At 44.1% G+C, this 27227-nt stretch overlaps 1 long non-coding RNA gene across 1 annotated transcript in view; it reads right to left on the minus strand.

Moving 5' to 3' along the window:
- The window catches only part of LOC309861214, a 43773-nt gene that overhangs the window by 1821 nt on the left and 14725 nt on the right, over positions 1-27227 (minus strand). Inside the window, exons 3-5 of the long non-coding RNA XR_014309819.1 lie at positions 11055-11227; positions 10182-10258; positions 9936-10085 (exon numbers count right to left, since the gene is read on the minus strand). This is a non-coding gene — a long non-coding RNA (uncharacterized lncRNA). The remainder of the gene's footprint in view (positions 1-9935; positions 10086-10181; positions 10259-11054; positions 11228-27227) is intronic.

Here is a 27227-nt window from a genome sequence, read left to right on the forward strand (position 1 = left end):
TCCTTGAGCACACACTCTATATTGATGTTGCTAAATTGTGGATATCAGTACATTTCTGCCTCCTTTTAGCCACCTCTCCCTTCCCTGCCAAAAAAACCCCAATTCTCCCAAGCCAAGAAATGGTAGGTTTTGTGTTTACTTCCATTATATGGTATTTCCATTCATGCTGGGGAAGTGACTATGTATGTGTTTTGCTGTGAAACTGGTAAAAATGCCTGTGACTACCCAGGCTTGGGGGCTGGAGTTCTAGGAGAATGCCCAGCCCAGGCTTATCTCAATGCCTGAGCTCAGACATTTCATACCTCTTCTACCTCTCACTTTCATGTTGCATCTTATTGTGGGCCTTCACTCACCTTCGTCTGGCTGTTAGCCCACCTTTGTACTAATCTCCTTAGCTTTCCTATGGGGTCTGGAAACACTCAAATAACATCAAGATGACCCTAACACTTTGTTTTGTCAAGTACTCTGAAACCTTGGCTCCCTGTTGTAGGGATATCTGATCACCGTAGCAAAACAAGTATATATCGACTCTAGTTCCCAAATGAATTGTACCTTCATTTCTTGCCATTAAACAGAAGTATGGCATTTGGGAATAAGTTGAGTTTCATTAAGTAGATACATTGAGAAGACATAAGTAATGCTGCTCTTAGTTCACATGGCTGTCCTTTGAACCAAAGAAGCCACTCTGGCAGGGGGTGCTTACCCTTGGGCCCACAAACACCCAGAGGGCTCTTAGATAGAATTTCACGGGTATATACATTTGGAGGGAAAAACCCACTAATTTTCCAAACCTGAAATTTTGCTTTTCTTTTAATTATGAAGATAGGCAACAAACTATAATGGTTTCCTATGACTTTGTCACCATTAGTTGTTGCCAGTACCTTGAAATATCATTAATGTTCATCCCTACTTTGAAGGTGTAACACTTACTAAACCCACCAGATCTTATTTAATGTGTTAATAAAGAAACACCTATATTACTATACCACATCTGTTTTTAAAATTTTCGTCAACATAATTGGTTCCCTTAGTATCCTATGTTTTTTTTTTTTTTTTGGTCCTTGCAAGAACATCACTGGCTCAGTGGGTTAAGCCGCTGCCTTCGGCTCAGGTCATGATCTCAGGGTCCTGGGATCGAGTCCCACATCGGGCTCTCTGCTCAGCAGGGAGCCTGTTTCCTCCTCTCTCTCTCTCTCTCTCTCTGCCTGCCTCTCTGCCTACTTGTGATCTCTCTCTGTCAAATAAATAAATAAAATCTTTAAAAAAAAAAAAAGAAGTGGTTCACAGGCTCCACCAGACTTCCAAACAGGGCCGTGGCTCAAAATCAAAGAACGCGACTCCCTGCGCTAGGGTTTCACAGATGAACTTGAGTTGCCGATTTATATATACATCATCCCAGTGGGAGCACGGCAAATGATAATGACTAATGCTCGAGAAATGGGATTTAGGCATGGGCTTCTAACAAGTGTTCAACCCTCCTGGGTCAAGAAACTTCAATGAAAGGGCGGAGAGAAAGAGAACCCGCTGTCAGCAAGCGTTCAGAACTGCAGAGCAAGCCATTGCATAACCATAGGCTGGATTCGCTGGTTGGCCTTCTTTGTCCAGCTTGCTGAGATGATGATATCCCGGTCTTCAAGAATGATTATAGGTTAGGAGGCCTGCAGGTTCAAAACTGCCCTCTGCGGCTATTTGTAAGTTCCTCTGACTCTTCCTTTATTGCCTACTGAGTTCCCTGGTTGTTCGCCCTAGAAGTTCTAGCTCATTCCTTTGACTCAGGGTTTCAATTAGACCTTTACAACGGAAGATGATTCTTCATCTTCAAGAGAAGCTGACTCCATGGTGTCAGGTCCTGCCGGACTTGAGATGACTCCTCCCTTAATTTCAGTTGATTCATATTCTCCGTGGCTGACTCAGAGGCATGGCTCAAATAATGATGACATCATTTTAAACTTATAAAATTTGAAGGGGGTCAGGGACAGAAATAGAAGGGAAAGCACATAGAATGGATGATAGGAATAAAAGGAAAACTGTATATGGAATGAATGACTGCCAGAGGCCCTTTGTCTTGGAATAAAACAGAAACTTAACTAATAATAGCACATAACTTACATGTGAGTGGGGTTTGTCTAGTCATTATTCAGTTCAAGGTCCTTCGAACCCAGCCAAGAGTTACAAAAACTGTATCTCAGAAAACATTAAGGACAGGCCCCAGGCCCCATATTGGAAAGTGAGGCTTAAGCCAGGCCAGGGGGCTAGGCTCTCTACTCCCTACTCTTGGCAGGACTTCTCCACACAACACAAAATCTGAAAAGCCTAGAGTCCTCAGGGGTACTGCTTGAGAAAAACGAAACAAAACATAGAACTGTATACTGGCCGAAAACTAAATGAGACTCAGGAGAAAAACAGTAAACATCAGCACTTCCTAATGTTTATAACACTCGCCAAAGATCAAAAAGGACAGGGAAGCATTGTTGGCCATTTGAAGTAAAACAACAACGACAAAAATGGTAATACATAGAGAGGACAGGATTTAGCAAAAGAAACTGGAGGTCAAAAACCATTGAGAATCTACTTGAAGTTATATTTCAATTTTTTAAAAGGTTACTGCTTATCTATTCATAGGTTTAGTTTTGTTTTTTTTTTTAAGATTTTATTTATTTATTCAACAGACAGAGATCACAAGTAGGCAGAGAGGCAGGCAGAGAGAGAGGAAGGGAAGCAGGCTCCCTGCTGAGCAGAGAGCCGGATGCGGGGCTCGATCCCAGGACCTTGGGATCATGACCTGAGCCGAAGGCAGAGGCTTTAACCCACTGAGCCACCCAGGTGCCCCCATAGGTTTAGTTCATATACATTGAAGCATAATATATGTACATTGTATTATCCACAAGACAACAGGACCTGTGATACAAATAATATCTTCCATGGTTTTTAAGTACATTTCTTATACAGTTTTCTGAATAATAGCCAAAAAAATTATGTAACATTCTTGGGCTTTATTCAAAAATAAGTAAATAACTTCATCTTTGGGTTATTTTGTTTCTCATGATCTCTCACCCAACTACAGGGAAAGCCTGATGCTTGTAAAAAGGAAAACACACACACACACACACACACACACACACACACACACAAACAAAAAGGAGGATGGAGGGCCCCACTGGTCTCTAAACATTGTGCACGTGAGCGGTTGCTACACAGGTTTCCAGATTCTGATTTGAATCTCAGGGGCCAGAGCTATGTGTGTTCCACAAAAGGCCCTTTGAAACTCTGTTCCCTTCCTGGTCTGACAAAGCCCTAGATGGCTGACCTTTGAGGGACGGACAGGTTGGTTTGGCTTGGCCTCTGATCTCCGTGAAGGACTGTGAGCCATGCTCCTCTGTCTGGGAGCTGCCGACTACTTCCTCCATTATATTTAGCTCTTCGGTTATTTTCCTAATGAGCTGTCTGTTTGCCTCCAGCCTTCCAGCCAGAAAATGAATGTGTGCAAATTACAAAGTACCCAGTGCTTGAGACCTACAAGGGGCTGCTCTACACACTTTGAAATCCACCCGCTCTAGAGTTCTTGCTGGGACTGGGTCTTTATTCCATTTGCCCCATGGCCCGACAGGAACATGACCTTCCAGTCCTTCTCTCAAATGATCACCTCCACAGCTGCCCTTCCCCACACCCCACCCCCCAGCCTTGCTGGAGTGCTAAGGTAGCTAAGAGGCTGATGAAGCACAGGCTTACTGTGGCAGCAATTCAAGGACAAAGGAAAAATTAAAATGTATTTTAATCAACCTGGTAATTGCCATGGGAGAATTATTTACAATTTTGACGTGACTCTGAATAGTCTATTTTGAATTATGTGCAGAGAGGTTGGAGAAGGAATCTTAAGAAGAAGGAATGGGGACTCTTAGGGTCATCATCAGCCTCTACTTCCTAGTGTCCTACAGACAGGTTTTTGACCTGCCCCACTCCTCCACGAATCTTCCACTCAGAGTCGACATGACTCAGAGAATTCAGTCCCACTGGAAATGTGGAACGTGGTGAGCCTCAATCTGCCTTCATAGGAACTTCTCCACTCCTGTAGTTGTACCCTTGCATGCCCCCAAGTAACTGGAAATTGTAGAAACTCACTACTTTCCATCTTCAAAGCCAAATGACATTTTGGTGGTGGCTTGGAATCTTCATTTTCAGGGAGTTGATGGACACCAAAATATATACATGGCTATGTCTTCACAGACAGAATATTGCACGACCCCCGCCTTTCATGTCTTACAAAGGACTTACGTGCACATTTTAATTAGGTCCCATTATATAAAATGGACATTGATATTTTTAATTTTAAGACCTAGGAGGTGCTGTGTAACCAAGCTCTCTCTGAACCAGGAGAAGCATTTTGTACATTGTTGGTGGAAAAGCCCATCATCAGTATGTCTGTGAGAGTCAACACAGATGGACACATGGCTGCCATGCAAAAATCGTTTTCTGCTCAAGGTGAAACCAAAGGATAAATGACCTAGAGAAGATCTGGAGTTGATTTAGCAACTGTTAGATACTGCCAAATACTGAGGACTTGATTTTTAAAAACTTATTAAAAGTATATATACATGTATATATATACATGGATAGTGTATGTTTTTAGAGGACTCACAACAAGAATTCTTGGGGGGGGGGGACCATTACCCAGAGCACTTAAAATACAGTGTAGGTTTTAAAAGTTAATTTATACATAGCTTTTAGAAATCGTTTTAGAAAAAAGAAAATTACAGGCAGAAGATCCCATGACTTAATTGGTGGTGACAATTTTTAAATTATATTTTCAGGGCTCAAACAACCAATACGTCCCACACCCCACGTATCCCTACTTTTCCCCCAGTAACTTTGTGCTGGGCAGGAACGAGGGGACAGCAGTTGCAGGGTCTGACTGACATTATGTGCCTACTACTTCTCCAGCCCTGGCAGGGCGAAATCATGGGGCTTGGGATTTTATAAACACGAGTTTCTTACTCCATGCTCTAGGGAAGGTAAACTCCAAGTCCTGGCAGACGGGGAAACGCCTCCCAGTTTCCAAAATTGGACAGTCAGGCCTGAACCATGGGATTCAGCTGCCCCAGAGTAAGCCTGGGTGGCCACACTGTGGCCACATCAAAGCAAAACACACATGCAATTTGGGGACATTCACCCTGCAAGTTTTGATGGGAATGTGAGTAGGAGGAGAAGGAGTGACAGTCCCTACCTCTTACTTCCAGGTCCCCTCTCCCCCTGGGACCTCTAGGATAAACTGCTCCCCTCTGTAGTCTGGGACTCTCACTTGTTGGACAAGGAGCTTGTTGAGTCTCACACATGAATCAGGAGCAGATGGAGAAGTAAGCCTCACTGACACTGCTTCCCTGAGTGATTCCTCTCCCAAACCCCTCATGGAAAGCCCTCCCCCACCAAAAAATCAATCTCCTGACCTTTAAATCTACCTTCTGTCCTACTGAGAGGTTGCCAAGCACAAAGCATTATAGGGACTCCTATCACAAAACTAACAGGGCCTGAGCCACCGGAAGGAGAGAGCTGCTCTTTAAAAGCTTTTAAATGCTGTTATATTTTTACAACCACTTACTGAAGAGGTGAATTATTTTCTACTCCTCCTTCCCCAGAAGCACAGACATTAAGGTTACCTGGAAACCTGTCCAGGAAGCATGGGGCAAACAGCAACCAAGCCATGGAAACATCCAGATCCGTCATCGAAAAGGAGATGCTATCAACAAGGTCGTATCTGGGTAGAGGTGGACTGGAAATTTCATTAGTTTGAATGTCCTGGCTATTTGGGGTGTGTGGGGGGGGGGGCATTTACACATGCATTTGGGAAGGGAGTTTGTTCTTAGCTTGGTAGGTGGGGGAGCTTGGTTGGGCTAAGTTGGAAAAGAGGATTGAGATTGGATGCTACTCATACTGTGGACTATCCCAAGGAAGGAGGAAGCACAAGGAGAAGACAAGGCGTTGGAAGGCACTGCGTCTCATCTGGAAGAACTTCCAATCTGCTGGCGATGTGATGAACACAGAGAATGACCCGAGAGCCATCCTCAGGTTTCGGAAGCACAATAACATACCACGGAATAACGTCTCCTAGGGAGACCGGATTTCATACTGAAGGTGGTTTTGAATAAGATCTTGAGAGACACAACAGCAAAGATGGGAGAAAAGATGGGGTGGGGAGCGCCTGGCATGGTATGTTAGCCGGACGTGCGCACCGAGGACACGAAACAAAATGACGGGAAGAGGGTTTGAGGAGAAATTTACAGTGTTGTTTATTTTGAGGTTTTCATTTTCCTGACTGTATGGGTGAGAAGGGGGAAATGACTGTTCTGTCTCTTCGTGACCTTAGCTACTGAGGAAAAGCCTTCACATTGTGAAAGCCGGGTTTTTCGCTTTTTTTTTTTCTTCTTCTATTTCTAAAGAGCTTATTCCTAATGTGTATTTCATTTCCAACCAACACCCCGTCTATGTCAGATGAGGTGATAAAACGTGTAATTATAGAGAAGCAAAGCTGTGACTCAGCTCCTTCCCCGCGCAGCCTTGCCCACTGACGCGGGGCTTTGGGAAGTCCAGCTGGTAGAAAAGCAGCCTCGAGGAGCGGAGACACAGAAAAAAAGGCTGTGTGGCCACTCACTGCACCCATTCCCTTTTGCTCTACCCCCAGAACACGTCCTTTCTCTGATTCAGCATTAAGAAAGCGAACCAACGAAACTGTCATCTGAAAGGGAAGCTATTGGCAAACCCTGTTGTGAAAAATCAGCTGGAACCCTTAAGGCAAGCTGCGGGACAAGCCCTGGGCTTTCAACACCGAGTGCTTTCCACGCAGCAGCCCTCGGTTGGATGAGGGGCGTCTGGGCCTCTGGTGAGTCAGTAGAACATGGCCACGAATCTTAAGCAATCGTAGAGAATCAGACACTAAAAATACAGACAGGAAATCTCCACAACACAAAGAATTCTCAGGAAGGGAAAGGGGGTGAGTGATAAAACTCCAGCCGATGGGGCCACACACCTCCCCAATTACACAAAACCAAAGCTGTCAATCTGGGACTACCGAACGACATTCTCGCCAGCCTCTCGGCCTGCGTGTTTCACAGATGGTGGCTTCCTTGGGTAATAGGACTGAGAGAACACTCATCTGAGCATCAGGGAACGTAGCCATGGTCTCGCCAAACCCTCTTGATTGGTGGGAGACACCTGAGCTCGGCCCCTCTGAAAATGGAACGAGCACATATCAGATTTGCACCTGGTCTTCCTCACTCACCTCACAAAGGGGAAGTGGTGTTTAAAGGCATGAACTGGAAGCTGGGTACTTCACTGTACCTGTGATATCCCGCGGTCTTAAAAAATTCACACAAGCCCTCTCTGAGTCTTAGTTTCACCATCTCCAAAGTGATGTGAATTCACCTTACCTATTTTATTCTACAAAGGTCACATATTAAAAATGCCAGACCCGAGCATGTTTCTTTGAGTGAAGAACTCTTGTTTTCTGGCTTTATTCATATCTACTACCCTCATAACTCAGGATCAATCATAATCTCTTAGCAAAGTTTCCTTTTGCATTTGTTTCCTCTCTCGCATAAAACACATGCGCATGCGTGCACATACATACACACGCTAATAAAGATTCTGAATTCTTTCATTTTCTTCAATTTCCATACATTTCTCTGAGTGAGCAAGAACAGGAGAGAATTTACAACACAAGCCAAGAATTACTCATAATATTGCATACATCCATGAGAATATATTACACACACAAGCATCATTCTTCCCTTGTGCCCTAAGGGGTAGGGATAGGGTGAGTTTATTTAGACTAAGCTAAACTCTGCTGAACTTGGTTTTCAAGGTGTTCAAGCTTTTGTGTGCTTACTCACCTGAAATGTCCCTGTCCCTGTGCCTGGAAAGTGCTCAGTGCTTGCATCATGCTCCTCCCTCCCGTGGACCCCCACCCGATTCCACTAAAGCCAGAAACCCTGGGACAGCTGGTGACCCCCGCCCCATCCCCCACCAGTGAGTTCTGGAAGGAAAAAGGCAGTCAAGAGAAACCATATATTTCCTAACTTCTCCAGCCGCCAAAGATCATTTTTCTCAGTAAAAACCTTCAAGAACCAAACATCAAAAGCCAGACACAAAGCCCAATTAAAAGCACACACACACACACACACACAAAATTAACGAGGCATAGAGATTTCTGTAGGAGAACTTTGAGGGAACAATGAGATTTGAGATTACACAACAAGGTGGGAAAGGGGATTGGACGCGGGTCGGAAAAATCCCGGAGGAACAGCTAGCTGAAACTGGAAATGAGGACGTGGGTATCTTCTCTGGCATCTATTTCCCTCTAAATGTGGGAGAAGAGTCAGAGCAACACACTGGGGAGAGTCAGGTGAGAAAGTCACCTTTGTGTGGCTCAGACGCTACCCTGCCTACCCTGTGTACCTTCATGTCCAGGCCAGAAGCTGCTCCCATCCCCCTCCTGCAGGTGAAAAGCTTCCCCCCCACCCACCCGGCCTGTGTCTCCTCCCTCCCAAGTCCAGTCAAGTTAATTCTCTTCAGGTGCTTCTGCTGTTATAAATCCAGGCTATCATTCAGGCTCCCTGGTCACTGGCTCAAACCCTTCAGAACTTTCCAGGTCTGTTTTCTAATTCTAACACCATCTTGTGTCTCTTCCCCAACACCAAAATTCTGCCATAATCCTCAGAACAGATCAACTCTAGTCATCTACATTTTTTTTCTAGGTGCAGAAAAAAACAAAAACAAACAAACAACAACAAAAAAGAAACAAAACAAAAATCCCCCAAAACCAAAACTCTGGGCGGGTTCCCCTCAGTTCATTTCCCCTCACCCACATTTTCAGCTCCCGCTCTGACCAGCTCACGGTCTCCAAGAACAATCCCATCCTGGGCCTCCTGCCAGAATAATGTTTTTACAGTTTTCACTTGAATTTCTAAACAGCATACTTCTGAACACACAAATAATAGACAAGGCAGACCTATTTTTGGAGCTAAGAGTGACAAAAATCTCCAAATACAAATCTGTCCCAAGTTGGTTTTAAAAAAAGAAAGTGCCCTTGAAAAAATAGCTGTGCTTATGAAATACTCAAATATATTCCACGAGCACAAATAGTAAGCGTCCAAAGCCGAGGGGAAAGGGTCAATGCCGTCTGGTTTACAGAAAGTGAACCTGAGTCATGGTGAGGTCCTGAAATTCCATGAACTCATTCTGCCTGTAAATGCCCCAGAACCAATGGTGAGCAAAGCAAACTCTGGCCAGGCAAGCAGAAACACTTTGTTTTCCACTACGCGGTGACGCCAGATCCCCCGTGCCTCTGACAAAGGCCCTCGTCCAGCCGGTGTGTCATCACTTGCGTTCGCCACGGCTACAGCTCAGGGCGCACGAAAACCCACTTCCCGACTTCCCAGTAACTGGGGTGCCTCCCCGGGAGCGTGGGCCGGCCGGCCGGGATCGCGCGGGGTGCAGCGCCATCTGCTGGAAGCCGCCCGGAAGAGCCGCAGCCGAGCTGACCTCGGACTCCCCGGAGGCCCTAGGGGTGCCCTGTTTGCTTTGAGGCAAGGACCCAACCTGACTGGAAGGAGAACAAAAACACTAGCAGAAATACGCACTCTTGATCCCAACCCACCCTCAGAGGCTAACGCGATCCTTTCTCCACTATATTATGGGGCGTGGTGTGTGTGCACACGCCTGTGTGTCAAGGTTTGATGTGGTTGTGCATTTGGGTGGGTCCAGAGGTGATCTCTTAAAGGTTGGGAAGGTGTATCATCGTCATCCTCCGTGCTGGATCTGTGAGGAGCTCTATAGTGGGCAGCTACTCTCACATAAATTACCTCACTGAATCTCCTACTACTCTGTACAGGGGATAAAACCCTCTCACCCCGGCTCTGCTCTAGTAGAATTACTTATAACCTCACCTGTTGACAGCAAACTAATGAGTTTTCCCCCCTCTCAAGCGACTTCACCCGCATGGAGGCAAAGACTCACAGTCCCTCAGCCAGGTGGTACTGGCCATCACTGTGGAGGAGATCCAGGGCACACCCCAAGGGGAAGTAAACTCCAGCCAGCTGTGTGAAAAATTCTGAAGTCAAAACTCAGCCACTTCCAACAGGCTGTGTGTCAGAAAACCCGTGCGTGGGGGTCTTTGTCAGAGATATACTCACATATGTCACAATTATGAGGTGACTTTCCCTCAGAAGTTCCTGACCTAAAGCCGTGGATATTTGTTGAAGCAGGAGGCCTGAAAGACAAAAGTAAAGGTGTTTCATGAAGAATGCCACTGTTTAGCAAGATAGCAGTGTCTACCAACAGTTCTAGAAACACCAGGGATTGACCCAACAGACTGAGTCTTCTGGATTTTCCTGGTGACTGAATAATACAAACAATAGTACGGCGAGGGCTTCCTTATGTCAGGCAGTAGGATAAGTACTTCACCTTTTTTCTTTTCTCCTGTAATCCTCACAACTACTCTAGAAGATAAGCACTAGGCTTAGCCTGCTTTACACATGAGGAAACTGAGGCTCAGAGAGTTTGAGGCCTAAGTTTACCCAAATCAGGTGTAAAGGTAGGACTCAAGCCCAAATGTGTCTGGCCCAAAGACTATGTTCCCAATGTTTACTGCTTCCCAGATGTTAGTGCCGTACGAGGCAGTGAACTATAGTATATTTTACTTGTTATTTCAAGGCCAAAAATGACTCATCAGCCACATGACCACACCAGTCATTTTCAATGACCCCTGGACTACCCAAGCAGGGCCTGAAGAAAGAACTTTCGTTCATTTTGTTTTGAGCCAGGATGACAGACCAAGAATGGCTGGAACAAATAGTTCTAGGTCAGGGGTCAGAGGACAGACCCAGACTCCCAGGGCCAAAACAAACAAGGCTCTCTGTGCCTTGTGGGGGCCCACAGGCTGGGTCTGGCACCCATGTCTTGGGATGGGATGACGGGGTGTGAAAGGTGGCCTCCCCCATTCTTAGGCAACTGGGGTGGATGAGGAAAACATTGTCCTGCCTTCAGCTTCCTGTTCTGCCACATACCAGCAGGGAAGCTGTGTGACGGCCAGGAAGGGCAGCCTTCGGCAGCGTCATCTCCCAGAACTTCACAGAGGCCAAAGCCTCTCACTCTAAAGTGGCATTAATGACTTCCATGCTGAACTGTCATCAGGTCACGCGAACCAGTGTATAAGAAGGTGCTGGTGGACCCCAGGGTTCTGCAGATAACAGTGAACGTATGGTTATCGGTTTCACAGCTAAACAAATATTTTATTAATTCTCGCATGTGCTTTTTGGAGAAATGGTAAAGAGATATTATCTGTGCAGTCTTTTGCCCTCTGATAAAAATTCTGGGTAGTTACACACTTGGAGGTTTCTGTGAGGCGGTTTGTCCTGCCCAGCCAACCCAGGTGACATGTTCATCAAAAGCGTCCTATGGGGCCCAAGTTCACATCTACTAACAGCAGCGCTATCTTCCCCCATTGAGCCAAACAGTCTTAAGAGCAAACAAAAATAGTGCCAGGTGTACATAAAAAGGCTCTGAATCATTGAACACTACATCAAAAACTAATGATGTACTACAGAATGGCTAACTGAACATAGTAAAATAAATTTTAAAAAATAAATAAAGTAAAATAAAAAATTTTTAAAAATTAAAAAAAAAAAAAAAAAAAGGCTCTGGGGAGCACTAGAGAGACAAAGTGAAGAGGGCAGTGAATGCCGGAGCCCAGGGCCTCCCTGTGGAAGCAGGGCACTAAGCCCCAGCTGTTCTCTCCAGGCCCTCCTAAGAAGGCCCTATTGGCCCATCAGTGCAGGGCAAAAGGACACTGGAAGTCTAGGCGACACAAGCCTCAAGACTTCTGACAAGTCTTTTGTCTAGGAGGTGCTGGGAGATGCCATACAACATATTTCTTTCTAAATTGATTTTTTTCTCCCTCCTAAATGTTATCTAAGTCCTGGAAAGCTATCTCCATGAGCTGATTTTAAAATATCATAAGGTATTTTAAAATACCTTATGATACATGAAAAACTGCCAGCAGCAATGAATGTTTACCATGAGGGGAATGGTGAAGCAGAGGCTGGTGTAGTCTATAATGTTTACAAGAGCTTATTAACACAGAGAGAAGAGCCATAACGTAAAGGAAGGCTTGTGTCAGGCTCTAACAGAAAAGCATAGAGAAAAGCACAGGTGGAACTATCTTACGGTGGCGTCTGATAGTACGAAAGATAAATGATGACGGTGATCGTTATGATACGGTAATGGTGGACGCATGAACTTGTGCATTTGTCAAAACCCACAGAACTGTATAACACAAAAACAAACCTTAATGTGAAGAAGGCAGTTCAGCTAATAATAGTGTTTCAATATTGGTTCATCAATTATAACAGCTGTACACCTCATGCAGGATATTAATAACAGGACGAATTGTATGCATGGGAAGTATGTAGTATTGGTTCAGTGTTTCTGTGACCCTAAAACTGTTCTAAAGAATAGTCTTTCACTTTTGTTAGCAACCTTAAAAACAAATAAATGAAAACCCAGAAGGAAATAATTAAAATGCTAACAGTACTGTTTTTTGGATGGTGAGATTATGACTAGTTTCTTTTTGTTGTTGTTATTTTTACTCTTCAAATTTTCTACATTCTAACTTTGTCTCTTTTTACCTATGTATATCACTTTGCCAACTGGGAAAAATAAATGTACGGTTTTACATTCTTGTCTGGGTGGCCAGTCTCTGCTCCCAGTGTTTGGTTGTCTAGTTCTTATACACAGTAGGAACTTAATAAATTTTGCTTATAAAACATAAGCACCTTTAAATATGTCGTCACCTCTGTCAGCTCTGGAGCCAGAGAATTTGTTGCCTCACAGCTCAGAAGACAGCAGATTAAAATAAAAATTGTGAGAGAAAGGGCTCAGAGCCTTGAAGGATGAGCTGGATGGGTCTCTGTGAATTGAAAGTCTCTTTCCGGGGCGCCTGGGTGGCTCAGTGGGTTAAGCCGCTGCCTTCAGCTCAGGTCATGATCCCAGAGTTCTGGGATCGAGTCCCACATCGGGCTCTCTGCTCAGCAGGGAGCCTGCTTCCTCCTCTCTCTCTCTGCCTGCCTCTCTGCCTACATGTAATCTCTCTCTGTCAAATAAATAAATAAAATCTTAAAAAAAAAAAAAAAAAAAGAAAGTCTCTTTCCAAGTAGCCAGAGGCCTGTTCGGGCATCTTTAGAAACACCCAGTAAATGGCATTGACTGTCAGGAGAGTAATGGGTACTGAGATAAGACAAGATCCCAAGATGTTGTATAATTAAGCAAGGAGAATCATATAGAAATTAGTCGTAGTACTGGTTTGAGGACTGGGGAAGGTTAAGCCAGGAAAGCTCTTCACTAAGTTCCTGATTCCTGGCAAACCAGTCAAAAAATGGTAACTGGTATTTGAGAGCATCAGAGGAGTTTGTTATATTCTAGTTTTAGAGCAAATCTTCATCGTAGAGGTGTTTTGCAGTTTACAGTGAATCTTGGCATTGATCTCATTTCCTGCTTTCATTTATTCATTTGCCATATGACCCTTATGTGACTATGAGCTTCTCGAAGAGAGAGCCATGTGTTACTTGTTTTTGTATGGCCTATGTTTGCCTGGCCCATTGTTGGATTAAAGGTAGCTGCAAATTTTTTGACATCTCCCACCAAGAGGTGCAATCTATTTCTCCTTCTTTTGAATCTGGGTTGGCCTATGACTGCTTGGAGCAATGGAGTAGAGTGGAAGTGGCATTATGCCAGCTCCAAGCCTAGTCTTAAAGAGAACTTGGTATCTTCAAGCCATGAGCGTTCACATACAAAATCCAGCTACCCTACTGGGAGAGTCCATGTGGGGATCACATGGAGAGGGAGATGAGCCCAACTGAGCCCGGCCTTCCAGCTGAACCTGCCAAAAAATCAGACAAATACAAGGCGCCATTTTGAACTATCCAGGTCAGATCAGCCACCATCTGCCTGTCCCAGGGGACCTCAGTTGACTCCACATAGAGCAGAATAATCACTCAACTAAGCCCTGCCTAAATTCCCAGCTCATAAAACCATGAGATACAGTAAAATGGTTAATTTAGTCACTAAGCTTTGGGGTAGTTCATTATGAAATAAGAGATAACTAGAATAGGTCTTAATAAATGTTTGCTGCTGGCTGGCTGGCTGGCTGGCTGGCTGGCTGGCTGGATAAATGGATGGCTGGGTGGATGGATGGATGAATGGATGGTTGGATGGATGACTTAAAGGGCCATTGTCTTTCCTAGAGAAATAATGCTCAGAGAGCTAAAGAAACTTGCCAAAGCTATCAAAGTGCACGTTTGTCATTCACTCTCTTCCTCCAGGATTTGAACCTCCTCCTTCTTTTGGAGAATCCCCTCCCATTTGAATGTGGCTGGAATAACAAGAGTCTAAGTTGGAAGAGGGCTGCTCCATTTCTTGACTACCTCTAGTACTGCTGTGAGAAGTCGGCTGCCATCTGACTCTTGCTCCTTTACAAGAGGGTAGCATTTTTACTAGCAGCTTTTAGACTTTTCTTTTGCTTATAAAACTTTTCTTTTGTTTATAAAACTTTTAATTGCTCTACAATTTGTCTGGGTGTGGGTTTTTCTTTATCTCTCTGTGTGGTACACCACAAGTCTAGTTCATCTGAGACCTTTAAAGTTCTTTAATTCTGGGAAATGTACCACCTCCATGATTTCCCCAAATATTTCCTGTATTTGGTTTTTAGTTTTCTCTTTCTCTGGAACTCCTGTGGTCTGGATGTTAACATCTTTACTTCTTTCTTCCTTATGTCTTAGCTTTGTTTTTATGCTATTGTCTCTTTATCCTTTCTTGCTCCCTTCTAGGAAAGTTCCCTTAACCTTATCTAATTCATTCTTCAACTCTATTTATCCTACTATGTACCTTATATATTGTGTTATTTCAGCTATTTTAATACTTAACATTTCTATTTAGTTCTTTTCATGATCTCCTATGCTTGTTTCAAATTACTAATATATTGTCGTTTTCTTCAGGATATTTATATTAAGCTCATTTTATATCTTCCTTCTATTCATTTTAGTATTTTTGCTTGCATAGTATGTATTGGTTTTTTTTTGTTTTTTTTTTTTAAAGATTTTATTTATTTATTTGACAGAGAGAAATCACAAGTAGATGGAGAGGCAGGCAGAGAGAGAGAGGGAAGCAGGCTCCCTGCTGAGCAGAGAGCCCGATGCGGGACTCGATCCCAGGACCCCGAGATCATGACCTGAGCCGAAGGCAGCGGCTTAACCCACTGAGCCACCCAGGCGCCCCAATATGTATTGTTCAAATTGGGGTACTTTCTGTCCTTTGAGCTCATACTGAAAGGGGGAATCAGCTATCCTCTGACACTGCATATCAGGAATAGAGTTTAAGGAAAAGGAGGCATGCACCCAAGTACTAGAACCATTGCCCCATTCCCATTTGCAACCCTTTTATGGAGAAGCACAATGGAGGTGGGTAGTTTGTTCATAATTTTTAAAATCTATGTTTCTTTCTTGCTTCTGTAGTTTCTTCAGGGTTGATCTGGGGCAAGGAGCTTCAGCCATGCCAGTTGGGCAACTGTCAGGAAGTTCTGATTCCAAATAAATAATTAATTTATTAATTAATTTCAACTAAAAGGACAATTAAAAGAGGAAGAACTCACATGTGAGGCAAAGCTGGTTCCCAGCTCATGGGGGCGTGCACTGTTGGCTCTGAGAGTCCCTACTGTCATTTTTGCCATATAGTCACCCAGTGGTCCCAAACCTGGCCTGCAGAAGCAGCTGATCTAACCACAAAGCAATGACATCTAGAGTCCTGGCCTCAGTGACCCCGTCCACATCTGTGTTTGAAGTTTCTGTAGCACTCGGAGACGGATTCAAAATTGCCGAAGACATTTCTTCATTGCTCATTTCAAACACATGCCACAATTGCCCAAGCAAGTAGGAAGAGAGGGAGGACTGTCAGCTACGGGGTGGACTTCACCAAGGAAAGCCTGGCTTGGCCGTTGCCACCGTAGCAGCAATGGGCCAGGTGGACAGGGACAGGACACAGAGCTTCATGTTACACAGAATAGCAGGTCTAAGAAACAATAGGGCCTTGTTCTGTATTGCTTACTGAGAAGTGTCCTCAATATTTCTTTGCACTGAGAAAGTCATTTCCTTGGTAACAAAGGCACGTCCTTGTGTGCTGTGCTGAGAGTCTACAGCAAAAGGCCAAGGCTATGACGTGTGAGTGCATGCCAATGCTGAGCTTTTGAAACAGGTTTTTTGCAGATGCTCATATACCAACAAATGACCTCTGAACCCTGTTTCCTTAAAGAGTTCAGAGTTAAAATTTTCTAAGGTTCATAAGTTAGAAAGAATCAGAATGAAAAATCTTTTGAATGTCAGTGTCTGACCCTGAATTTAGGCCTGAAATTTTTAGCCTTATTCCCACAGGTCAGGGTCAAAATCTTATTATCTATTCCTCTCCATGCTAAAGGAGGCTCCTGTTCCTGCTCCTGAATATGACATCATACTTTCAATTTATTTTTTAGAAAGAGAGCACACAACGGTATGTGCATGCATGCATGGGATTGTGGGGTTAACCATAGGAGGGTGGGAAAGCGAAAGAGAGAAACTTATGTACGACCCATGTGCAGTGTGGAGCCCGATGCAGGGCTCCATCCCAAGACCCTGAGATCATGACCTGAGCTGAAATCAAGAGTTGCATGCGTAGTAGATTAAACCACCCAAGCACCCCATACTTCGAGTTAGAAACATTCTACCCTCTAAAGTCTACACATTATTATTCATGTAAACTTTCAAAGAGATATAATTAAAATATCTCAGTGACATGTTGTTATTATACACAAGATGACAGTGAGTAGATAAGATAATAACAGTTGTCACATATCAGTGCTTTACATACACTTATTTATTTGTGCCTGTCATCAAGTAAAACAAAGGCCATCAAAGGTAAGGGGCACGAGGCTGGCTCAGTGAACATGTGACTCCTTTTTTTTTCTTAAGATTTGTTTATTATTTGAGAGAGAGAGAGCACGTGCATGTGCATGAACATGCGCGCACGTGCACACACACACGCACGTGAGCAGGGAGGGGCAGAGGGAGAGGGAGTCCACTTGAGAGTCTCAAGTGGACTTGAGCATGGAACCTGATGCAGGGCTCAGTCCCACGACTCTGAGATCATGACCTGAGCTGAAATCTAGGGTTGGACTCAACCGAGTGAGCCCCCCAGGTGTCCTGAGTCTGAGACTCTTGAACTTGGGGTTGTAAATTAAAGTTCCACATTTGATGTAGAGATTAGAGATGACTTAAAAATAAAATCTTTAAAAAAAATTTAAAAAGAAGACCATTAGAAGTAATAAAGAAGTGGAGAAGAGACGGATAGATGAATGGATGAATAGATTAAAAAAAAAAAAAGCTAAGTCTACTGATTTGCCAGACAAAGGAACACAGGCTAGTGAAAAAAAAAAAAAAAAATTCACTGAGTAAGTCAAGGTTCACTAAGAGGGAAAAATTAGAGTTTTTAAAGTCCAGGGGAAGGGAGGTGTTCCTGTAGTTGTTGCTGACTAAGGCATGAAAGCTAGTACTCTGGAGAGGACAGAAGGAATCCACGGAGTTTAAATACAGTTGGCTGAAACAAACCATACTCCAAGCTCATTGCTTAGTAAAGCCTTCAGTTAGGACCACTAAGAGTCTGGGGTCTCAAGGTCAATACAAGGTCCTGGTCCTTTATCAGCTCCAGCGGGTCAGAGCCAGCTGTGAGAAAGACACCGGGGTTTGTGATTCTTCTTCACCAGCACCATGGCAGGCAGAACATTTTCCTACATGTTTTTCACCACAGCCTTTAAGACAGTGCAGGTCTTACTAACACCCCCCGCCCCATTTTACAGACCGGTAGATGAAGGTACATGAAATGTTAAGGAATTTGCCCCAGGTCAAGACAGAATTTGAACCTGGGCAGGAGAGTTCAGGACCAACATGCTTAACCCCTCAACAGCTGAGCACAGATCTAAAATCAATATTGATATACGTTGCTTATGTAAAATAATTCAGATTATTTAAATTATATTTACCAAACTTATTTCCCCATCTCATCTAAACTAAACAAACAAATGTCAGTTCGAAGAGTGCCATGAGTAATACTATGACCACATGCTAGATTTAACTTGGATCTGCCTTTAACCTTGAAAAACTGCTTGGTACAAGTTGAATATTCTATGAAAATAAGAAAAGGATATATTTGCCTTTTAATTTTTGCATCTTCTGTCACCATAGGAACCAAGTCTATCTCTCTACAGTCCTATACCTTATACCAAAACCATCCTGAAGGAGCAGGGGTCCCCTTTATAAAGACTTTCTCACAGACATCCCCTCCACCCATCCCAGACTTAACCACTCCACTGGTTTAAAACCTCATATGAGGAATATTATCTTTTTTTTTTCTTTTAAAGATTTTATTTATTATTTACAGAGAGCACAAGTAGGCAGAGTAATAGGCAGAGGGAGAGGGGGAAGCTGGGTCCCTGCTGAGTAAGGAGCCTGACACGGGGCTCAATCCCAGAACCCCGGGATCATGACCTGAGCCGAAGGCAGACGCTTAACCCATTGAGCCACCCAGGTGCCCTCAGGAACATTTTCTAAGTGAAAATTATTTGCAGTTGTTTGCCCTTTTATCCTTTCCTTGCATCTTAAACTCCAACAAAAGTGAAACATCTCTTGGATTTAGAGGAAATATTAACATTGTCTTCTCATTCGGGGAGATTTAGTTTTTAGAAATAGACAATCTCTGATTAATCTGATGACTGAGAAAGTTGGCTAAGCTGCCTAATGGAGTTTTTAGCTCCAAAGGAGTGTCACCCAAAATAATGTAATGTGACTTTCACCTTACCAGTGAAAACTGTTAATAAGGCAATTCCAAAAGAGAAGCCCCCAAAATTTAAAGATCAGTGATATGCCATTGGAATAAAGGAACTGCCTCCCAAGATGATTTTAATGATAATATTTAGGTATACACATGTCAGTATGTTTGTTAGAAAACTCCACGTGATGCAACTTGAGTCATACCTCAGATGTACATTGAATTCAAGCTTAGAGACAACCGCATGGCTTCCCTTCTTGCCAAGTCTATGGGTTATAAACCTAAATATAGATGACCAAGTAAGATTTCACTAGGATAAAGAGTTCCATGGCCAAGAAAACAGTAAGTAAAGGACTGCAGTATCTTTAGGGCCCTTTACAACACAAAGATTCTAAGATTCAATATTTCAAAAGAGCTTCTGGCAGCTTGAATTATTTTTCAGCAGTGAGTTCCCACTGAATCAGCTATATTCTTTCTCCAAATTTCTCTTGTAAATGATGATGTTCATTTATAGGCTGGTATTAAGAATCTTGTCACTGAGAACCCTTTCCTTAGACTCATTAGCACTGAGCTCCAGGCAACTGAATTAATTAGTTTGGGAAGTAGCTTCAACTCCCACTTTTCCAGGACCCAAATAACCTGTGAGCTCAGAGAACCAGATTTATTTTTTGCACACAGCTTTGCTAGAAGGAAATGAAAAATGTCAATATTATGACTATTCCTAATACTGCTACTATCAATAATCATAGTAATGGTTACTATTTATTAATAAGTACTATTAAAGATTTTATATATAAATTTTTTCTTTATTTGGATATGTAGCATATTACTTGCCTGAATGCACAGGGTATAAAAAGAAATAGCATCAACAAATTAAACATCTGTGTGTGTGTGTGTGTGTGTGTGTGTGTGTTTTCTTCCTTCCCCCAATCCCTTGGTTCCTCTCCTCGGAGACCACCAGAATGATTAGTTTATTAGGTATTCTTCCAGAATAACAAAACAAACATGTATTACTGTGTCGTAAATCATACACATACACATAAAATATGTATGTGTGTATATATAGATACACAAGTGTATCTATATATATATATATACACATGTATGTATATATGTATTTCCATACATATGTATTTTTTTGTTTCCCATGAGAAATACAGCATTCCAGTGATACTGTTCTACATCTTCCTTCTTTTAATATTTCTCAAATATTTATTTGAGAAAATATCAAATATTTATTTTATAAATATTTATAAATATCAAATATTTATTTCTCAAATATTTATTTGAGAAAGAGAGAGAGCCTGCATGAGCAAGCAAGACCGCAAGTGGGGGAAGGGCAGAGGAGAGAATATCCAAGCAGACTCCTCACTGAGCACAGAGCCCGACATGGGGGGCTGTCGACCCCAGGACCCATGAGATCAGGACCTGAACTGAGACCAAGGGCTGTACACTTCACCAGCTCAGCCATCCAGGCACCCCTCTTAACTAGCACTTTCTATAACCCTCTTTCTTTAATAGTTACAGGGTATATTATTTTTGGATGTACAGATTTTTAAAAATAGAAACTTAGATGAGATAAAAAGTGTTTTATATATTTTTACAATCTGTCGCATTTATAGGACTCTATAACAATAACTAGAGTTCATTATGATGATACTCATCTGTTCTTGGAATTATCAAGATAAAACTAAAAATTATGTTTATATATGTATATATATTAGCATATATTACATATATAATCTAGTACGCTTATTGTAATTTTGCTTAAAATCATATTCTCAGCAGAATTGTTTTTGGAGATCAAAGATCCCTAAATGCTACTTATCTCGCTCTCCATCCTTTGGAAAGATTTCTCGTAGTCATTCATCTCACGCACACTGTTCCTCACCACCACTAGATGGCGCTCACACATTAAGGTCTCTACCTGAGCCTCAGGGACACTTTCACCCTAACACCTTGTCCTAGGTTAGGTCCCACAACTGGACAAGGCCAGACCTGAATGAAATCGCACCATATGAAGTGTGTTTTTAAGCCCCATAAAATTCACTCAGATCCCCAGAGTGAGGACGAGAGTGGTAAGGCCCTCTCGTCAGAAGAGCGGAAGTCTCTTTCATGGGGGCGAGGAAATGACTAAGGCGGGTGGGGTACAAGTGACTGGCCCAGGCTTTTTCCTCCTGGTGATGCTTTCAATAGTAACTTAAATCCCCCACTCCAGGAACTGAAGTGAGGCTTAAATGTGAGGCCAGCACTCAGCTCACAAAGACCTCTTCCGTGACCTTCCATCCACCACAGCCTGGCTGGCCTACTCACAGGGGAAGAAAAGCTCTAGACAGAGCACCACGGCGGGGCCCTCCAGCGTGCTGGTCCTGCTCTGCCCTGGGAGGTACTCCGGAACAGTCAGCACAGGAGACTTGCCACAGAGGCAAAAATCCATATTTCCCCAGTCTCTGAACAAAACTTCTCTCCACAGTTCCTGCAGTTCTTTCCATTACATTCGGTTTCTCAAGCAACTCTTGAGCCACTTCCCAAAAGAAACACAAGCATACACCACCTTCACTGGAAGACAAATCCTCATATCCAGGTCAGTTTGCAAACACGGGGCAGGGTGTGTGTGGTGTGTTCCCAAATGCTAGTGGCGCACAGAGAAAGACGGGATCTGCACGGGCCGGGGTACTGACAGAGTTTCATGAGAGGTGGCACTTAGAATAAGAGAAGTGTCATGTTTGGAGCTGGAAAGGCCTTGGCAAACATCTACAGGAAAGGGCGGTGGGTGGGGCGGGGTCGTTCCAAACAGTCCCTCAGAGTCCGAGAGCTTCAGGGACTTACCTCAGGTGCCTCCTGTGAGGCCGAGTTGTGTGCAAGCTACGTCGGAACCAAGCACCTTCTCACTCGGTTTCTGTTTTTGTTTGTTTGTTTGTTTGTTTATTTAAGCTGGAACCACTGGTCTCATCCAAATTGCTCATTTTACAAATGAGAACATTGAAGCAAGCTGGGGGCTTGCCCTAAGTCACACACTGTGAAGACCATTTTGGATTGGGACAGAAGGGAGAATGAGGAACAAGAAAGAATCAAATTTCATCTGGCACATGGGTTCGAAGGAAATATGTATCAAGCCATGTGAACCTAAAGGCAGTTTATATTTACTTGCCTCTCAGGTTCAATTAAGAGATACATTTCCTCTTACCAGAGACAAAGACAGGGAGCAATACATATTTCAAAGTTACTAAACCCAAGCCCACACCCACAGAACTTGAAAAGTAACAGAATACTCAGACCCATTGCCCAGACACACTTTTTTTTCCATCTTTTCACTTGCTCTCTTAAAGCCATTTCCTGCTCTTTGTCAAAATACAGTTAAGAAAAAGGCAACCCTCCCTCCTGGGAGGCTGATCCAAGCCCACTCAAGCCCCTGATCCAGACTTGGCAGTCGCTCTGCACAAGTTGATGTTGGCAACAAATCCCGTCTCATTGTAAAATGTTTTCTCTTTCTCACCAACTTCTGTTTCCCCTTATTTCACAGATGTGAAATTCATTTCAGACTAGCTTCAAGAACTTAAGTCAAGAGGTGGGTTGGGAAAACCAAAAGTGAGCACGGAAAGATCAACTCTTAAAAAGCGGTAGGAAATCTATGATCTGTGTCATGAGGAAAAGGACCCTTTTGCTTTTCTACTCCCCTGATGAAGAGAAAACAGAAGGTGTTTCCTGCTATATTTAGGTGAAGAAAGCCCACCTCAAACCAACTTAAGCAAAAAAGGGAATCGGTTAGCCTAAACGATGGAAAAGTCCGGGAGCGGGTTATGCTTACCCGGACGTAGGTATACAAATAGTGTCTTCAGGCATCTATTTCTCTCTCCCTTGTCTCCTTTATTCTTTATTCTTGTCTCCACCTCATCCTCACTCAGACTTTCCTAAAGGGAAGGCAAAATTTCAGAAGTTGCAGGCATAAAGCCTGCCAAGGAAAGAACACCTATGTCCAAATGGCTCTAGGTGTTGGGAATTGCATCTCATTGACTTGGATGGTACCACATGCCTCTCTTTGAACCATACTGGTTTGGTTCTGATGGGCCAGCCTGTCTCAGATGCCCACTCCTGGCACTGGAATTTGAGAACTAACCAGAGGTCATGTCCCACGAGAACGGAGTCCTAAAGGATAGAACCCAAACCAAGGGCCAAGCATAGAAGTGGGGTCGTTTTCCAAAGAAGAAAGAGAGGTTCTGGCTCTGGAAGAAGGGATGTGGAGCAGGCAGAAACCCTTCATCTGCCCAGCTCCACTGCTCTCCGTGAAGATGGGAGAAGACACATCTGGTACCCGTGGTCTTCTACAGATCAGTTAACTAACAGCAACGGTTAGCTAAGCTACCCCGCCCATTCAACAAATGTTTATTTGTAGTAGGTTCTGAACTTGGGCTGAGCTCATGCAGGGAGTGTCATTGGGTAAACTGGCTTCCAGAAGACACTGTGTCAGGAAGTACTGCAGGCTGATCAGGTCCCTAGGGCTACATTTGGAGCCTCAGCTGACGTCAACTACCTTTCTTCCTTTCTGCAGACCCCGGGCTACCAGCCGTTTTGTTTTTCTGTCTACTCTGTTTCCTGGGAGTTTTTTCTTCTCCTAAGTTTGAAGAGGACTAGGACACATCCTTCCAGCTACCTCTGATACTCCTGAAAATGAGGAGCAAGATTTTCTTCCTCATTAGACCTAGAAGGGCACAGAAAACTGGAGGCAGTTCAAAGATTCAGAAGCCTTTCAGGTTCCTCTCGCTTATTTCTGATCATCACCCGTTTCAGGTTCCTAACCTTAAGGAGTTCCTAAACCTTCATGACATCTCTGTCTCCTCTTACACTCATGAAGTGGAACCCACCCCAGAATCTCTCCCCCGCCCCCAGGGATGACCAGTCCCGGCTACCACTTCCTGTCATGTAATTCTCACCCCTCCTCTGAGGGGGTGGCCATCTTGTTCAATCTAATATTGCCCATCAAGGAGGACACTGGGGGCTGGAGAGATGAAGTCATTTGCCTGAATTCACAAGACCGGTCAGTGACAACATGGGACCGAACCTAGGTCTGCCTGACACTGAGGCCCTGCCCTTGACCATTACACACTGTCCTCCATGGCCTTCTGCTTCAGAAAGCCCTCTCACAGCCTGGAAGCCTGAAGGCACAGAACAAGACCCAACAAGGGTGTCCTGGAAGACTACTCAGGAGCCCCCAGACTCAAGAGCACCATTTGCATCTCCAGGGGTCTCAGGGATTTCAGTCTCCATGTCTGACGAAGCATCCTTTCCCCACAGCCAACATACACAGAAGACGTTATCCTAACAGGGGTTTTCTCCACATGTTACCCACCCCTGGTGCCTAACCAGAATCACCTCTGTCTTCTGTAGTTGAGTGTTTCTCAACTTTATGTCATCCACGTGCCCTTCTGATAAGTGCAAACTTCTTACTACCACTGTCCCAACATCTGGGATGGTCCAGGGTGGTTTCTTCCCTTCCATTCTGTCCTTTGCATATTCCTCCATCTCACCAGCCAAACCAGTTCCCTGAACGTCACTCCCTGTAGTTTGAATTACAAGATGGATCTCCTTTTATAGTCTCCATGTATAAAACTATTTTGTGATAGTGAATATGATTTTCAGAATATGCCCGGCCATACCTAAAATAGTTAACAACCCAGATGGCATGAGCTCCAGCCTATCAGAGCTGCTGCTGGCCCTTCCAACTCCCCGGGGACCACCACCAGAACGTCAGCCCACCCAGCCAGGAGTCCCTGCCGCACTTCCCAAAGGCACGTCTCCCACCATCACAAATGAGAAAAACTGAAGTAGGTCCCAGTGTTTCTGCGAATGTTGCCACCAAACCACCAGGTGAGGAAGAAACAAAAATGGAAATTGTGTAATTCTCTTTCTCCTTTCTTTTGCATACAACTTCCTTCCTAACCAATTTCTTCTTATACAAGAGCAGAGAATTTTCAACCATGATTAACAACAGCCCAGTAGGCTACTGAGTGTCAGAATGAGGACCTAGAGTCCATCAGGTGGCGTCACCCCACTACTCATCTCAAAATGCAACTCTTAGGAAACACCAGGCTCCTATCCAGCAGCCACCCACTTAGTCCTCCCAAAGGAAGCTCGTGAAGTCATGAGGGCGTGAGGTACGTGGTTTCGTAATCCATGAACATTGACCCAGTCCTGGACGAACAAGCCAACACCCAACCCTGAATACTTCTGCTTTTTCTTTTAGTAGGGAGGGACTGTGGTGACATAGCAGGGAACTTGGAGGACCCATGCCCATCGCAAGAACACAACTCCCAGCATAGGGTTTCTGGGTCACGTCAGAAGTGCAGAGTGCTGCTTGGCCCAGCAACGCAGCAGAAGGGCCCCAAAGAGACAGGACCAGAGTCAGAAGGAAGGTAAAAAGTTTCACGGATATACTGTAGTCACTGAAGGGATTTATCATTAAGTGCATGTGAAGAACCCTCTGTTGATTCCCAGAAATAACGGGAAGGTCTTCACAAGGACCATTTCTCCACTGGAAGATTCAGAAAGGGGGGGGGGGGACACACACACAGGAATAAAAACAGTGAAACAGTGGGGGGTGGCTCAGTGGGTTAAGTCTCTGCCTTCAGCTCAGGTCATGATCCTGGGGTCCTGGGATAGAGCCCCGCATAGGGCTCTTTGCTTCCCCACCCCCACCTGCCTGCCTTTCTGCCTACTTGTGATCTCTCATAAATATAATAAATAAATAAATAAATAAATAAATAAAATCTTTTTAAAAATTTTTAAAAAAACCAGTGAAACAGATGTTATATTTTTGTTCACAAATTACGGCATATTTAATTTGATATTTAATTCAATCAAATTGTATGGAGAGCCTGTGATAAGTGAGAAAGCACTGCCAGGATGGAAGACAGGCTTCCATCCTCAAGGTCCTACTGCAAGCCCATTAGAAGTGAGTTAAGATATTTCTGGATTCTGGGGAAGCAGAAACCTGAATGAGCAGCTCTTGAGATCTCTTGAGGATCACCTCAAATCTCAATACCTGAGCTGAAAAAGCTCCCAAATTCCCCAGTATTAACAATTTCTGGAATTAATCTCTCTCGGTCCTCTGACTACAGAGTGCCCTCCAGCCATGCGTGCAACATACAACCTCCCTCTCAGTTCCAGGAGAGAACACACTCACAACACAAAGAAATACACTGTAACAGTATGTGCAGACTGAAACAACCCAAAACTCCAGCTGTAGGATGTTGGTTATGTGTGTGGTGGCACATTCATGAAATGGAATACTAAGTAGCATTTACAAAGATGAGTGGGAGGGGCAGAGGTAAATTCGCTGGACCATTTAAGAAAAAATACATAAATGACTATCTCCAGAAACATGGTTGCATTTGAGAGAGGAACATGAGGCTAGAGATCAAGAAGAGGGGGCTGTTGGGGCGCCTGGGTGGCTCAGTGGGTTAAAGCCTCTGCCTTCGACTCAGGTCGTTATCTCGGGATCCTGGGATTGAGCCCTGCATCGGGCTCTCTGCTCAGCGGGGAGCCTGCTTCCTTCTCTCTCTCTCTCTGCCTACTTGTGATCTCTCTCTCTGTCAAATAAATAAATAAAATCTTAAAAGAAGAAGAAGAAGAAGTGGGGGGCAGCATGCCTTCCAAGGTGATTTTGGGTAGCAATGACCCAGAGTTACTTTGAAACATTTCCAGTGAGGAAGAAGGGAGAGGAGAAGCTGCCCACACGACAGCATTAGGGCACAAGTTTCAACTTCACTGAAGATGTCCTGGAGAAGGCAGAGGGGGGGCTTTAGATCCACACCCCATAGAAAACTGCAGAGATTTCTGGTCCCATAGTCCCTCTTGGAACACGTGCTCCCAGGAGCTCTGCTGCTGGTTTCTCCTAATCACACAGTCAGCTCTGCAGACCCTATTCATGTGTTCTCCTTTCTCCACACACCAAACTTCAATTCTTCCCCCTCCTTTAAAGCCACTAGATGGAAACTTTCTTCTTCAATGACCTAACGGTAAACCAGTAAATCTCTGTGTGTGGTGGGAATCATTCCACTACCCTAGAGCCCAAGAATTCCCACCATTGCTTAGTTTCTCCAAAGAAAATGAAATCCAGCTGTCCCCAGCCACACTGCTCCCGTCCCTCCTTTGGAATCATCAAAGAACTGTAGAGTTCTAAAGTTTCTAGGATCCAGGAATATGATGCAGGGGCCCTGGATGCGTCGTGGTCGCCGTCCCCATCTCCTGGCCCATGGTCCAGCTCCCCAGCTCCTCTGTGGGCCCCTCCTCCTCCAGACCACGTGAGACCCATTGCTCACCCCCAGGTCTCCTCCAAT

Source organism: Mustela nivalis (assembly GCF_964662115.1).
Source record: "Mustela nivalis genome assembly, chromosome: 3".
In the NCBI taxonomy this organism is placed as follows: domain Eukaryota; kingdom Metazoa; phylum Chordata; class Mammalia; order Carnivora; family Mustelidae; genus Mustela; species Mustela nivalis.